Source organism: Nomascus leucogenys, chromosome 4 (assembly GCF_006542625.1).
Source record: "Nomascus leucogenys isolate Asia chromosome 4, Asia_NLE_v1, whole genome shotgun sequence".
In the NCBI taxonomy this organism is placed as follows: domain Eukaryota; kingdom Metazoa; phylum Chordata; class Mammalia; order Primates; family Hylobatidae; genus Nomascus; species Nomascus leucogenys.
This window is the reverse complement of record NC_044384.1, coordinates 83,701,715-83,716,646: the sequence shown is the minus strand read 5'-3', so window position 1 is coordinate 83,716,646 and position 14,932 is coordinate 83,701,715. Positions and strand designations below refer to the sequence as shown.

The window sequence follows — 14,932 nt, the reverse complement described above, 5'->3', positions numbered from 1 at the left end:
TTTCCCCCACTTCGCAGCCCCCAGGTGGGGTCCCTTGCAGGTGTCTTTCCCCTGCCAGTCCCTCCCTTCAGCAATAATTCATGTGTCTCCCTTAAACCTTGCCGGGCCTTCAAGTCCTCACTGAGAATGCTGTGCAGGCAGACTGTGGGCAGAAGCAGTTTCTCAGCCCCAGAGCGGGAAAGGCCAGTGGGACCCCAGTCCCACCTCCCACTAGACAGGAAGCCCTACCAAGGCACAATCATCTCCAGCTCTGTGATGGGGCTTCAGCAAACCTTTGTTTAAATTAATGAGAGACCCCAGCTTCCTGGGGGCTCAACTGCAAACAAGACAGAGAGGGAAGAGGGCCAGGAGGTAGACAGGGCAGGCCGCTGCCTCCTGGTGCTCAGGGAGACCCAGGGAGAGCTCCCCTCCTTCTCGCCAGGAAGCCCCTTTCCTGTGAAGGCAAGTAGCCCAGTGGTCTGCCTGGCTCAACCAAGCTGCTCAGCCTACTGTGGGGTGGCCTTGGGTCTCAAGTCTTTTTTTTTTTTTTTTCTTTTTTTGAGACAGAGTTTCGTTCTTGTTGCCCAGGCTGGAGCGCAATGGTACGATCTCAGCTCACCACAACCTCCGCCTCCTGGGTTCAGGCGATTCTCCTGCCTCAGCCTCCCGCGTAGATGGGATTACAGGCATGGCTGGGATTACAGGCATGCACCACCACGCCCGGCTAATTTTGTATTTTTAGTAGAGACGGGGTTTCTCCATGTTGGTCAGGCTGGTCACTAACTCCCGACCTCAGGTGATCTGCCCGCCTCGGCCTCCCAAAGTGCTGGGATTACAGAGGTCTCAAGTCTTTATCTGCAAAATGTGACCATAAATGATCTACTTCCCTGGGCTCTTGTGAAGATAAAATAAGGTTACTTTCAATGTTTAGCAGAGTCATATTCAGAATGAGGGAACTATTACCATTACTAGCAATGAGCCATGCTTCCCCGAGCCCCAGACATGAACTGCAGGAAGGGAGGGGAGCCTTGAGTCGTGTGAGTGGGGCTTTTCCAAGCCCTAGTTCAGGCAGATGCCCCAGGGACTGCAGGCCCACCAGAGGCATCTCCTTAGGGCAGGGGCTAGATGCCATGACCCTCAAGGACCTTCTAACCCCAGCTCCTGCCAGGGTAGGGTGCCAGCCAGCCACACCCATCACCCTAAACAGCTTTGCTCCTGGATCCCATCCACTGGTATCATTTAGAGCTTGTGATGCATGGGGGCTGGGGCGGGGATTCTTTTAAAACCTAAAGTTAATTATTTTTCTAATTTCATGCTGCATGCATTATGCATCAGCTGTTATCACTGGCGGTAATTGCAGACAGGTATGCAAATCCACTATAAATGCACCTAACCACATAGGCCGGCTGGGCGGCGCTGGTGCCAGGCGGCGGGATGTCCTGAACTTCAGAGAATGTAAATCGCTTTTAAAAAAACAGGACTTTAGAATTGTGTCTTAGGAGGTTAATTATATTGATAACAGCGTTCGATATTAAACCATTCAAGGTCAGGAGGGGGTGGGGGGATGAAAGGAGACACGTGTAATTTTGTTCCTTTCTCTCTCGGCATTATTTAATAAGATGCTCCTACACCTGATATTTCTGTCTGTCTGTGTCCATTTTTAGTAAAGCTGCCTAAACTGAGACTTAATTCCTTTAGGGAAGGGAAAAGGAAAGCCCAGTGGGCTGGGCGACGTGGCTCATTGTAATCCCAGCACTTTGGGAGGCTGAGGCGGGTGGATCACCTGAGGTCAGGAGTTCAAAACCAGCCTGGTCAACATGGCAAAACCCTGTCTCTACTAAAAATACAAAAATTAGCTGGGCGTGGTGGTGCGTGCCTGTAATCCCAGCTACTTGGGAGGCTGAGGCAGGAGATTCACTTGAACCTGGGAGGCAGAGGTTGCAGTGAGCCAAGATCGTGCCACTGCACTCTAGCCTGAGTAACAGAGTAAGACCCTATCTCAAAAATAAATAAATAAATAAAATAAAGCCCAGTGGAATTTCAGAGGGAAGGAGAGGGGCTAAAGGTCTTTATTTTGGGGGATGAGGAAAAGGAAGAGAGGCAGCACCAGCAGGGCTGAGGACAGTCCCCCAGAACAGGACTGAGGCTGCGGGCTCTGCGCTCCTTCCCTCCTCAGCCTCCTTTAGGATCCTGGGCCACAGCAGACAGCCTGGAAAGGAGCGGTGTGACCAGTAAAGGCTGGTGATGGGCAACACTCACTGATCGTAGATCAGAGGCTTGGCGCTGGGCTCCGAGGGCAGGGCCTCTCAGGGGCTGAGAACAACCCTGACAAGGCGGGAGGCAGGCCCTGCTCCCAGTGGGACCCTCCCTATTTATTTATCATGAGTTTATGGATTGTCTCCTACCCTAGAATGTAAACTGCTACAGTTAGGACATGGTCTGCCTTGTGCCTGGCATGGAGCCTGGCACAGAAAGTGCTCAGTAAACATCTGATGAATGAATGAACAGGGCCACCAAAAGGGAGGCCCCTGAACCTAGACCCGGGGCCGGGTGGTGGTAGAGAAGAGGGAGGCTGGCCTTCCTACCGCCCACCCCAGGACGTCATGGTGACCCAGGGTGCCCTCACCACAGCAGCCCAAAGAGGCAAAAGGAAAGGTCTGGATTGTGCAGCAGATGGCAGAGGGGTGGCCACAAACCCAGGCCTCAGATTCAATGTCCGGAGCTCTCCCCTTCCCAGGTCTCCTACTGCCTGTCTCAGCTGCCCAGCAGGACCTCTCTGGCCCCAAAGGGAGACTCTTGGCCGTCCGTACTCACCCCCACTGATATGGATGCTGGCCTGGCACTGCCCAACTGCCTGTCTGTCTCCAACTATCAGAGGTGATCCTCACTTTCCTACAGAGGGCCTTTTCCCCTCCCGCCCACCCCACAGATACACTCACGGGTGGAACCCACCACTCAGGACCCTGGAATCATGAGAGAAAGGACCTCAGCGATTGTCTGCTTTTTGCAGATGAGGAAAATCTGAGGCCCTGCATGGATGAGACAAGCTCAGGGTGTAGACAGAGCCCTCCAGCAGCTGTGGGCAGCCTCCCCACCCACCTCCTGGGGCCTTGGCGCCCAACTGTAACCCTTTCCCAGGGGTTTGGCACAGGGAGGGTGCTGGGGAACAGTGTCCCAACTCCAGCAGGGCCTCATGGGGGCCGCTGTTCTCCACCAGCAGGTCCGCAGCCCCTCAAGCCTGTCAGGTCACTCACACCTGTAGGGTCACGCCTGTTAGCATTAGCAGTAGCTGGCAGGGCTGGGTGCCTGAGTGTTGGGCACGTCATAGAATGCTCTCTCCAGCTGGCCACAGCCTGTGTGGTGGGGAGAGGCTGAATCCCCAGTGCAGAAAGGGGAGGCACACAGGGAGGGGCAGACCTGTCCAAGGTCACACGTTCACAACCAGAGGGCCAGGCCCCAACCCAGGTCTGTCTGCCCAGAGCGTTTGTTTCTTGCCTCCCTTTGCACAGAGCCACTGAGCAGACCTTCCATGGCAGCAGTCCTGGGGGACAGCAGCTGCTCTCCTCTAGCTTGGCTTCAGCCTAGGAATGACCCCCAAGCCCTCCTAGGGACTGGAGGGGCAGTAGGGACCAGGGCTGGGCACTGGGAGAGAAGCAGCCAGCCCAGCTCCGGCTCAGGCACGCTCGCAGCCCCGCTGTCGGGCTGGCGCACTTTTATAATAAATAACAGCAAATAGCCCATCCACAGGGCATCTTTCACGCCAGTGGCTAATAACATGGCTATTAATGCCCCCGCAGACGGCGTGCATGCTGCGCTGCGCTGACGATTGTCCCAGGCCCTGGTGCAATCATAAATCAACCCCTCTCCTGAGGAAGAGCGTGGGAAGTGTCATTTTCCATCTTGGTAATGAATTGGGGCTTCCCTGTCCTGCCCAGGGCACCGCGGCTTGAGGTTGCTGGGATTTGTGTTTTTGGAGGTGCAGTCTCTCCCTCTGGCCTCCTGGGATCCCTGGAGGAGTCAGCCCCGCCTCAGCGGGAGGGAGCACTCACTGCCTGCTGTGTGACCCTTGGGGCACTCTCTGCCCTTCTCTGGGCCTCAGCTCGCTCCAGTAACCAACGAAGAGGTTGAACTGGAAGCCAGCGCAGATGGTGCCCAAGGGCCAACAGGAGCAGGACCTTGGGCAGTAGCTTTGGATCAACCCACCCTAGGTCCCCCGGCCAGAGCAGGGGCGGGCCCTGATATAGACTTGTGGACTCCCTCCTGTTCAAAGGCAGCAGGCGCCAGGGCAAGTAGCCTAGGTTACCAGAGCTCCTGCCCACCGCCCCGCCAAGGCCTCACTGCTACCACCTTTAGGGAGGGGGCTCAAAATGAGATTCCTCCACCCTGCTGCAGGGCCATTTACTCCAGGAGAGGCCACTCCATTACATCCTGGGTCCAGCTGCTGGGCAGAGCTGGACCAAATGATGCTTATGCCGGCAAGCATACACCTGCAAGCAGAAGCCGCCAGCTGCATGAACTGCGTGAGTGGGTGGGTGGGATGGAGCTGCAGACCCGTGGAGACCTGTGGAGCTCTGGCTGGGAAAAGGGGCCTTTGGAGGGTGCGATCCAGCTCTCTGGGTGCGAGGAACCCTGGGCCACCCTGGAGCCCTTCCGAATTCACATCCCTCTTCCCTCGTCCTTGGGCCTTACCTCCTTCGTCGCTGTAGCCCAGGAGCCCTCTGGTTCCGACTGGGGTCACAGGTCCGGAGGCCCCCGCCAAAGTCACGAAGCCGCGACTCGGGACACCGTGAGCTCGGATGGCGCTCACATTCCCGGCCCCGTGGTCCTACCAGGCCTTGCACCACTAGGGACGCAGACCTCAGCCCTGGGGTGACTGGGCAGCACTGGGGCTCCCCAGGGCACAGAGAGGGGATCCGGTGCCTCGGTCTTCTGGTCTCCTGGCGTTCAGATGAGGCTGCAGGCCACAGTCAGCAGCATCCTTGGCAGCCTAGGCCACAGGCACAGCTGGCTTATCCCTGCAGAGTGAGGGTCCTGTGTGCAAGGGGTACAGGGACACCCCTCTGGACCCCAGGACTCCCGAGGGTGGCCTGAGGGGGTTCCGACTCCCTGTTTGTCGGGCATGCCCTGTGGCCTGGCACCCAGCCCTGAGCAGGGTGGCCTCTGCTGCTTGCTACTGCCACGGCCCTTTTCAACTCTTGTCCTTTTGTCTGCAGGCCGCCACCTCTTCTGAAAGGCCTCTGCGTGGCTTTTACCCCCTTTTTGTTTACCAAGTTTTTTTTTTTTTAATCCCTTTAAGTCACTTGGCAGAATGGGCTGGGTGCAGAGAGCGTTCTTGCGTGACAGAGCTGAGAGGGAGCCACTCTCCAAAGGCTCTGTATTCCTGCCACTCAGGCTGTGTCTCTGGGGGGAAGGAGGGGGTCCATTACCCCGCTGAGGAGTTCAGATGTTCATGGTGGGGCTGGAGCTGCTGACACATACAGCTGAGCTATCAGGCCCCCACATGCCCTTCTTTGGGAAGATGCTTGGGGGGCGAGGGCCTCAGTCCTGCTTGGCTGCTCCTGTTTGTAGAGGTTTCCTTGCTGGGGAGGTAGGGAGGATGGGTTATTCCCGCTTCACTCCCTGGTCTTGTCTGTCCAAAAAGGAATCCATCTTCTCGCCCACTGCCTGCTTCCTCACCTGCCAAAAACAATACCAGTGATTAAGCCCAGAGACATGAGGGACCGCACTGGGACAACATCCACCAGGGCCACTGGGCCACAGCCCCCTTTGCTTTGGATCCTGTGTTTTGTTTTTTTTTTTGGAGATGGAGTCTCACTCTGTCGCCAGGCTGGAGTGCAGTGGCGCGATCTCGGCTCACTGCAACCTCTGCCTCCCAGGTCAACCGATTCCCCTGCCTCAGCCTCCCAAGGAGCTAGGACTACAGGCGTGAGCCAACACACCCGGCTAATTTTTTTTTTTAATTTTAGTAGAGATGGGGTTTCACCATGTTGGCCAGGATGGTCTCGATCTCCTGACCTCGCCCGCCTCGGCCTCCCAAAGTGATGGGATTACAGGCATCAGCCACCGTACCCAACCTGGATCCTGTTTTTTTTCTTAATGCCACTTGCCCATGAGCCGGGGAAGGGGCTGGGGTTATTCTCCCTATCTCCTGCCTCTTTCCAAATCCTGACAACAGTTAGCCATGCATAGTGCCCAGCCTTGCAGCTACCTGGTTTTCCCTCCCTGGGGGTGGAAGGACTGGGAAGAGAAAAAAAAATGAAGTTTTTCGAGCTCCTGGCCGTGCAGGGCCACCCGCCCAGCCCAGAGCTGGCTCCAATTCCCCCGGCACCTGCTCTTCTTGCTAAATGTCATTCAAAGGCTCCAACTGGGCCGCCATGGCCTGGGCTTCCAGAACAAGCACTGCCTTTCCCCACCACGGGAAGCAGGACCATCAGGGAACTGGGGAAGTTGGGTCTCTGTGTTCCTGGCCTCTGTCTGGTGCCCACCCCACTTTCTAGGTGGGGGGGTCAGTCCTCAACACCGGCAGCCGCCCTCCTCTTCCGCACAGATGGAGGGCAGGGCAGGCTGTTCTGGAATCCAAAACAAAACCCCGAGCCCTCCCCAGCACCTCTCATTAGCGCGGCATGTGGAAGGGCCGAGGTGCCCTGGTGTCTGTATTCCCCCTGCAGGAGCCCCTCTTTGGAAAAGGGCTTTTATTACACATCTGAGAGTGCTCGCTCTGGTTTGAAATCAGATCCAGATGGGCTCAGCTGCATCTAGGCACTTTTCTTTGTAGGGCCTAAGGTGGCTGATTTGAGAAATGCTTGTTGTCGGAGGCCGTTACAAATAAAAACAGGGATATTAGGGTTCATGTTTTAATAAGCCTAGCACTCAGATGGGGGGTGGCTGCCCACGGGGCTCACAGCCTGGCAGAGAAGGCATTTGGGAAGGGTGTGTGCCAGCCAGGTGGTATGCAGGCTGAGTCTGATGGGGTGGACAGGGTGGCGGGGGGAATTTTCTTGGGACAAGCTGCCCTAGGAAGAAGGTTTCAGAGCCAGCAAGCCCCATGGGACATCGATTCTGAATGGCCAGTGCCTGGTGAATACTACACGTGGGGCAGAGGCCCTGGAAGGGGTACGGTGGGGCTTACGCAGGAGGGAAGATGAGGACAGAGTCCCTGTATGCGGGGGGGAGGGCGGCCGGCTCCAGCACAAGCCCTTATTGCTATTACCACCCGCGTGATTTCATCCAATTATAAATTGTAATTTCTCCATGAAAGCGAGAGATGGAAAAAGTCCAGTGAGGTCATCTGCCTCCCTGGCCAGGGCACAGAAATTGTTTTATACCGATGGGGGTGGGGCAGGGGCAGCGGGCCTTGGCATTTTGAGAGGATGACGGCCGTGTCCTGGGAGCCCAGAGGCTCCAGTCAGCTGTGGCTGCTGCCTCCCCATAAAGAGAGAAACCACTGAGCTCTGCTTTTGAAATTAAGAATTCAAAAAGGAGGCAGGTTCATCCCACTGGTGTGTTCGCCTCAGACCCTTCCCATAGCTTCTCGGCTTTATCCTGAGACTGTCCCATAGCTCTCAGGATAGAGGTAGTGCTCCTACGGTAGTTTCCAAGGGCCCTGCCCAGCCCACCAGCCGTGTCTCCCACTACTGCCCACTAATGCCCCGAGCTGACTCCAGCCTGGCCCTTCACTGTACTTTTCCCCTTCTGTAAGAATCCGTGCAGACGTCATCCCTCCCTCCCTGCAATGGGCCACCCTCCCCTTGGCTTGTGTGGTCCTGTGAACCATGACAGCAACGACATAGCATGAAAAGAATTGTCTCCCTGGCTTCAAGGGAGGACCTGAGGCTGGATCCCCCAGGGCCTGGCTCAGTGCCTTGCATGCAGTTGGTGCTTAATAAATGCACCCATCAAACTCTCCATCTGCTCCCTCATTTAGAAAACCAAGGCACTAAGCAAGGCTCTTGGTGCCTGTCCAGCTTTGTATGTCCTCAGTCCACCTTCCCTGCTGCAGCCCCCACCCCCACCTTCCCTGGGGCCTGCAGAGCCTCCTGGAACCCCAGTGCTGGGATACTGGGCTCCTCAGCGTCTGTGCCCTGGATAAGTGGGGCCTCTCAGGCTTCTGGGGTGTGTATTGGTTTTCCAAGTGAGTCTGGCTGGCAGTGGTTGGGAGGTGTGAGCTCTCCAGCAGCACTGTGGCTCTTCCCTTGTGTGGGTGCATAATGATGATCATTAGTAGCCACCTGCATTCACTGAACCAAAGGAGGCCCAAGAATAAATATGTAAATGCGTGTGCCTGGCAGACACCTCCCGCCAGAGCCATAGCGCCCCCAGTGGCCGCCCTCCTGGCTCGAGTGAGTGGAGACCATGCCATGTGAAGTTAGTGGTTACACTCCTCGCCTTGGCCTCCCCTGTTCCCACAGGCTCCAGGTCTGGTCTCTGTGCTTAAAACCAATAAACCATTTTTTGAGTCAACATCATAAAAGCTGCCATTTTGAGTAAAAGTACTTTGAGACGCTTACACAATTCTACTTTTGTTGTCGTCAATCACATCACAACTGTATTAAAAGAAATTTGAAAGGAGGGAAAGAAAGCCAAGTGCCCAGTCTCACATCTCTACACCACCCTCTGCATTTTGGCCGAATCTGCCCATACACATATGCCAGGGGACAATGCACCTTGTCCTTTCCCAGTAATTTCTGCCTTGCCATCTTCCCTGAGCTTGGGAAGACAGCATGGCTAGCAGGTCAGGGAGGACCACTTCCATTGTGTGGACTGAGAAGAGGGAGCGGGACTTGTCCAGGGTTATACAACCTGCAGCAGTGTCAGGGCCTCAAACTCCAGGCCAATTTCCTTCTTGCTGCACTACTCCAAGACAGTGCAAGAGAAACGGACCATCCACCAAACACTGCACTGAGGGGCCCTGGGCTTCTCCCGAGGCTCTCTTGTGCACCCCTCCATCCATCCATCCCTCCATCCTTCCATCTCTCCTTCCATTTCTCTATCCCTCCATCTCACCATTTCTCTATTCATTCATCCATCCATCCATCCATCTATCCATTCATCTCTCCATCCGTCCATCCTTCCTTCTCATTTCTCCATTCACCCATCCATCTCTCCATCTGTCAACCCATCCATTGACCTCTTCATCCATCCTTCCATCTATCTCTCCATTCATCCTTCCATCTCTTCATCCATCCATCCCTCCATCAATCTATCCATTCATCTCTCCATCCATCCTCCTATCTCTCCATCCATCCATCCTTCCATCTCTGTATTCATCCTTCCATCCCTCCATCTCTCCATCAATCCATCTATTCACCTCTATCCATCCATCCATCTCTCCATCGTTTCATCCATCCATCCGTTTCTCCATCTATCCATCTGTCCATTCATCCATCCATCTCTCCATCCATCCATTTCTCTCCACCTATCCATTTCTCCATCTTTCCGTCTACCCATCTCTCCATCCAGCAAACATATTCTGAGTGTAATCATGCTCCAGGCATTGTACAAGACATTGGGGATCCAAAGAGATGCCCCCATCCTCCAGGAGCTTACAGTCCAGTGGGGAGGGCACTGGTTTTCAGAAGGCTACGGTGTGAGACGCACACAGGGCAGTTTGGGAGCCAAGAGCCCCGCCTTGCCCAGCCTTCGGGGAGTGGGGTGGATCACGGAGGCTTCTTGGAGAAGATGACGCTGTGCTGTGGTTCTGAGGTACTCTCATGTCATGACAATCACATGTGAGCTCATTGGCAATCCAGAGGGGGGCAGGTCTGGCTGGGTTTTCCCTTGACCACCTGCCTATCTTCTAGAGCCACTGCCCACCCTTGGCCCTCAGGGCTTCCTCCCGAAGTAGAAATGATCCTCAGGCCCTCAGCTTTACAATTCATAGCTGCCTTAAAGATCGGAGCTCTCTGATATTAATTCCTATATTGGCAATTAGCCCTCCTGTTTCATTTCAACCTTTGGCTCTTCGGGATGGATTTTTATGTATGTGTCATTAATCAGATGGCTGGTGTGTGCTGCTAGAAACCCAGGTGGGCTTTATGGCTGGTGACTTAGTGAAGTGGTGTTTTAAATGAACAACATGCCTGCCCCCTCCCTGGGCAGAGGTGCCCTGTGGCAAAGAGGGCAGAGTTTAGATCATTGTAAGCAGGTCAGAGCTGATGCGAGCTAGGAGACCCAGGATTTTCTTTCATTTTGGACTTCCAGGCTGAGGTCAGCATCTGTATCTGACCTTTATAGATGAAAAGGCTCTTTGTGACTCAAACTGGAGTTTGTTCCATGGCTGCTGACTTCCCCCTACCAGGATGGCCGTCCACAGAGCCTGTTCCTTTCTTTCCCATTGCAGAGAGTGGTCTGGGGGCTGCTTATTCCCTCTCTCCCAAGGGCACTGGAGACAGAAGGCTGGGGGCAGGGAGAGCATTGCCGTGTGGGGGCTAGGACCACTCCAGTAATGGGCTCAGCATGTAGGGAGTGGGATGGGAAGAACATTTCAGGCTGAGGGAACAGCCTATGTGAAGGCTGGAGGTGGGAGGGCTTGGTACAATGAGAGGTCAGTGTCCCAGAGCTCTGAGTGAGTGGAGGGCCGTGATCCGAGCTGAAGCAGGGCCCGGAGCCTGGTCTTGGGGGAGCTCTGAATGCTACGCTGAGGGGCCTGGTCTTCGTACAAGGGCAGCGGGGAGGCCGTGAGGGTGCCGAGGCATGGAGGAGTGTGACCAGACTTGCAATTTAGAAAGAGCGTTCTTGCTGCTGCATGGAGACCTGGAAGGTGCCCGGGTGCATGGAGAGGACCAGTGAAAAGCTGGGACTGCGTCCTCAGGAACACGGGCAGGGACCTGGGCTAGGGACCTCACACAGTGAGGGATTGAAGGGAAGGGGCCAACTTGGGAGGCCCCCAGGCTTTACTCCCTGAAGACAGGCCTGGGTGCTGAGTGGGTTCCCACCTCCTTCTCCTCACTGGAGGGCAGCTGAGTGCTCCCAGGAGCACCACCAAGAGAGCCATGGACAGCCAGCTTGCTATGGGCTTCGAGCCTGGTCCTGATCTGCAGCCTGCAGCCTGCAGCCCCGGGCCTGAGCGGGAGCAGGAAGGCCACTGGTGGCTGTGCCTTCTGCTCTGTGAGATGGGCCCACCCCATTCCCTGCCCACTCGCTCCCGGCCCCCAGGCTTGGCACCGCTGCATGGCACCCGAGTAGCAGGGTGAGAAGAGGCGGAGGCGAGAGCCTGCTTGTGTGGTGCGAACCCTTCCAGCCTCCGCTCTGCTAATTAAACCATCTCCTGACAAAACCCAGACTTTCAGGGTATTTGCAAGTGTGTGAGCCAGGCCGTGGGTGGCTTCAGGAGTTTGTGCCGCCTGGCCGGCAGGCCTGGGCCTTTGCCAGCGCCCACCCTCAAGATGGCCATCAGAGAAACTCAGCAGGCAGCGCCCAGAGCAGGGCGCTCCAGGGGTGCGGGGCCCACTCACCCAGGACAGAGCTTCTCTTGCCATGGGACATCTCTCCTTCTTTATTCTCTTCCTTCCTTCCCTTCACACGTGGGCAGCTCTGGCCAGAGGTGGCCTGGGAGTTCACCCATCCCCTGGTGCTGAGTTGGCAGAGAAGCCCAAATTGGGCACAGACTGTAGCCACCTGCCCCTCCCTACCTGCCCCACTGGACCCAGCAGTCCCTCCCTGTACTGTCTGGGGGGTCTGGAGGCCCAGTTCTGCCAGGCTCAGGGTGCTGCAGAGGGGGAGGGTTCCCTAGCTGAAGCTGCTGCCCTCACAGTGCAGCTGAGCAACAGGGGACCTAGAAACGGCTGCCAGTGGGCACCGCCATCCCCGGGCAGCAGGGAGACAGGAGCAGGCAGGCGCCTGAAGAGTCCTCATCCGCCTGGAGTGCTCTTGTGCCTTTGAAATCTCCTCCCAGCAAGGGCAGGCAGGAACTCCCAGGCCCAGACGCTGAGAGAGTGGGTGAGCGGGGGACCAGCAAGGGCCGCTCGCACCCAGCTCACTGAGTGACAGGCATCGGCTCTCAGCTCTGCGGGGGGAGGCCCTCGAGGGGACACAGCCGGCAGTGTGCTTGGAGGGTATGGGGACACGGCAGCCCCCCACAGGCCTGCCCTCTTCACTTCAGGGAGAGGCACTGCAGCCAGAGCCTGCCTCTTCACAGAGCAACTCTAGGCACAAAAGCGGACAGGGCAGGGTGCGGTGGCTCACGCCTGTAATCCCAGCACTTTGGGAGGCTGAGGCAGGCCGATCACTTGAGGTCAGGAGTTCGAGACCAGCCTGGCCAACATGTTGATACCCTTGTGTCTACTAAAAATAAAAAAATTAGCTGGGCATGATGGCAGGCGCCTGTAATCCCAGGTACTCGGTGGGCTGAGGCAAGACAATCGCTTGAACCCAGGAGGCAGAGGTTGCAGTGAGCCGAGATCATACCACTGCACTTCATCCTGGGCAGCACAGTGAGACTCAGTCTCAAAAAAAAAAAAAAGAGGGGACAGGAACGACCACTTGCCTGCCAGCTCTACCTGGCAGACCTCACTGTAACGCGTCGCCTGTGCCCATTAGGGCCCGTGTCCACCCTAGAGGAAGCTCGGGGTGATGAACCTGGTGCCACCAGCCAAGGCCGGAACCTCTTCTTTCAGGAAATTGGCCTGCTTTTGTCGGCAGAACAGTGGCTGTTCAACCCCCTGCCTGCCCATCACAGTGCTCTTGGCTGCCCCTTGGCCGAGGCAGGTGGTGGAGCCAGCAGGCAGCTCTGGTCCCCTCCTGGCCTCCAGGGTCTGGGCACTCTCACAGTGTCTCCTGGCAGCCTGGCTGTGAAGTGGGCCCCACGCTGTCCCCACACTAGAGCTCTTGAATGGCAGTTTGAAGCAGCACTGTGCTGGCTGCAGCGCAACACATCCTGCAGGCTCATGGGCCCCTGGGGGGTAGGGGGACCACTGCTGGAGACTCCCCAGGGAGAAAGCTGAGGAGCTGTCAGAGAACCCAGGCTCTGCCCAAAGGCAGTCAGCTCCCTCCCTCAGCTGCCCCTTCCCCAGACCCTCCCCTCAGCCTCGCGCTCCTCCATTCAGGTCTCAACCCCTGACTTGGAGCCCCTCTTGGCCTATTTCAGGAGCCCCCTGCTCACCTCCTTCAAGGGCTCTGTGCTAGTGCTGGGGGTCCGGTTTGCAGCACCTCCCTCCGCCTGCTGCATCTAGAAACCCAGCTCTTCTCAGACCTCCGCTGTGAGCTGGGGATTCCAGGCCACGCGTATGCCATCATCCGAGTTACTCAGGTGCAGCTGGGGGAAGCCGCCTTTCCTTCCAGAAGCATCCACTAGCAACCTCAGTTCTCTATTTCCCTCCCACCAGCTCTGCCAGCCTCCAGGCCCCAGGGACAGGTGCCCTCTCACTCAGCTCCCAGCTCTCTGGTTTCCCTGCACCAGCAAGAGCCTGTGCCAAGGGATTTTTTGCCTGTGTTGGAAATCTCCCACCCTTTCCCTCCTTCCCGTAAACATGCTCTCTCTGGCCGAAAGCGATGCTGTGCGCTCGGCCCAGGCGGCCAGACTTTGTTAATATTTACAGCGAGTGGCTCAGGAAGCTATTAGCTTCCTTTTCTTGTTGTTAATTGAAAGAGGAGAAAATGGTTGTAACACTTCAAAAGAACTTAAAGCGCAGCCTGAGAGACTAGCTGAATTGGGAGGAATGGGGGAAAAAGAGAGAGACTATTTTAAATAAATAAAGCAAGCAAGCCAGCCCACACCTCACACGGGAGTGGAATGTCATTCCTTCCCCATCTTTGCAGACGCCTGGCTTTCCTCTGAGGTTTCCTTAGTGCCTCTCATTGTATATTTTCCTTTTCATTCGGGAGCCTGCCTTAAGGAGAGAAGGAGGAAGAGAAAGGATTCGCAGCACACTTTTGTTAATAACAAGGCTCTTTGAAGCCACAGCTAACGAGGCCCCTGCTACCTTCACTTCTGGAGCACACGGGGCTGGGCGACCTGTGGCTGCCTCCCCTCCTGGGACACAGGCCCAGATGGGACATTCAGAGAAATCCACTCCTGGGCCCCACAACCTGGATGTGACCTCTGAGAAGTGCTTCGGCCTCAGTTCTCCTGTGAACCCCAGGCACAGCCAAGGATGCCGTGGTTGTGGGGTCGGGGGTGACTTTCTGAATCCTGGTAGATAGGGGCCAGCATTGAGAGGCCTCTGGCCTCTGTGGTCAGCCTCCCTGAACCACTTTTCCCAAAGACAAATGGTCCCGCCCGCAGCAGCCACACATTGAGCTTCCAGAGTCTGCCCCATGACGTACGCGACCAAATGGCTCTGCCAGTCACCCTGCGGTTAGGCAGGGACAGGAATGGATGACTCAGGAGGCCTTCACTCCAGGAGCCTGCCATTCATTTCTAACTGACAACTGTTTCTTCCTCCAAGAAGCTTCCCTGACCCTTCCTTGTCCCCAGCCTGCTTAACTTTGTTTTTTGGGATTTTTTTTTTTTTTTTTTTTTAGATGGACTCTCACTCTGTCACCCAGGCTGGAGTGCAGTGGCATGATCTCAGCTCACTGCGACCTCCACCTCCCGGGTTCAAGCAATTCTCTGCCTCAGCCTCCCAAGTAGCTGGGATTTCAGGCGCCCACCACCATGCCCGGCTAACTTTTTTTGTATTTTTAGTAGAGACGGGGTTTCACCATCTTCCAGGTTGGTCTTGAACTCCTGACCTCGTGCTCCACCTGCCTTGGCCTCCCAAAGTGCTGAGATTACAGGCGTGAGCCACCACGCCCAGCCTAAGTTTTGTATTTTTAATAGAGATGGGGTTTCACCATGTTGGCCAGGCTGGTCTCAAACTCCTGACCTCAGATGATCTGCCTGGCTTGGCCCTCAAAGTGCTGGGATTACAGGCGTGAGCCACCGTGCCCGGCCCTGGCCTGCTTAGCTTTGGCCTCTCAGGCTCCCCTGGCACCCTGCTTTCTATCAGCGGGCTCTTCTCTGCTTTTGCAGAGC

The 14,932-nt window shown here is 56.2% G+C and overlaps 2 protein-coding genes across 11 annotated transcripts in view; one reads left to right on the top strand and one right to left on the bottom strand.

Moving 5' to 3' along the window:
* MACROD1 (mono-ADP ribosylhydrolase 1) overlaps positions 1–14,932 on the top strand; it is a 169,782-nt gene that overhangs the window by 58,818 nt on the left and 96,032 nt on the right. The window lies entirely within an intron of this gene.
* Positions 1–14,932, bottom strand: part of FLRT1 (fibronectin leucine rich transmembrane protein 1) — a 91,320-nt gene that overhangs the window by 17,801 nt on the left and 58,587 nt on the right. For 5 of the 6 annotated variants that reach the window (XM_030811027.1, XM_030811030.1, XM_030811031.1 and 2 more), the window contains exon 2: positions 4,669–5,655. The gene's annotated coding sequence lies outside the window, so the exon portion shown is untranslated. Of the gene's footprint in view, positions 1–4,668; positions 5,656–13,692; positions 13,752–14,932 lie in introns of those variants that run through there. The other variant, XM_030811029.1, reaches the window with a different exon arrangement.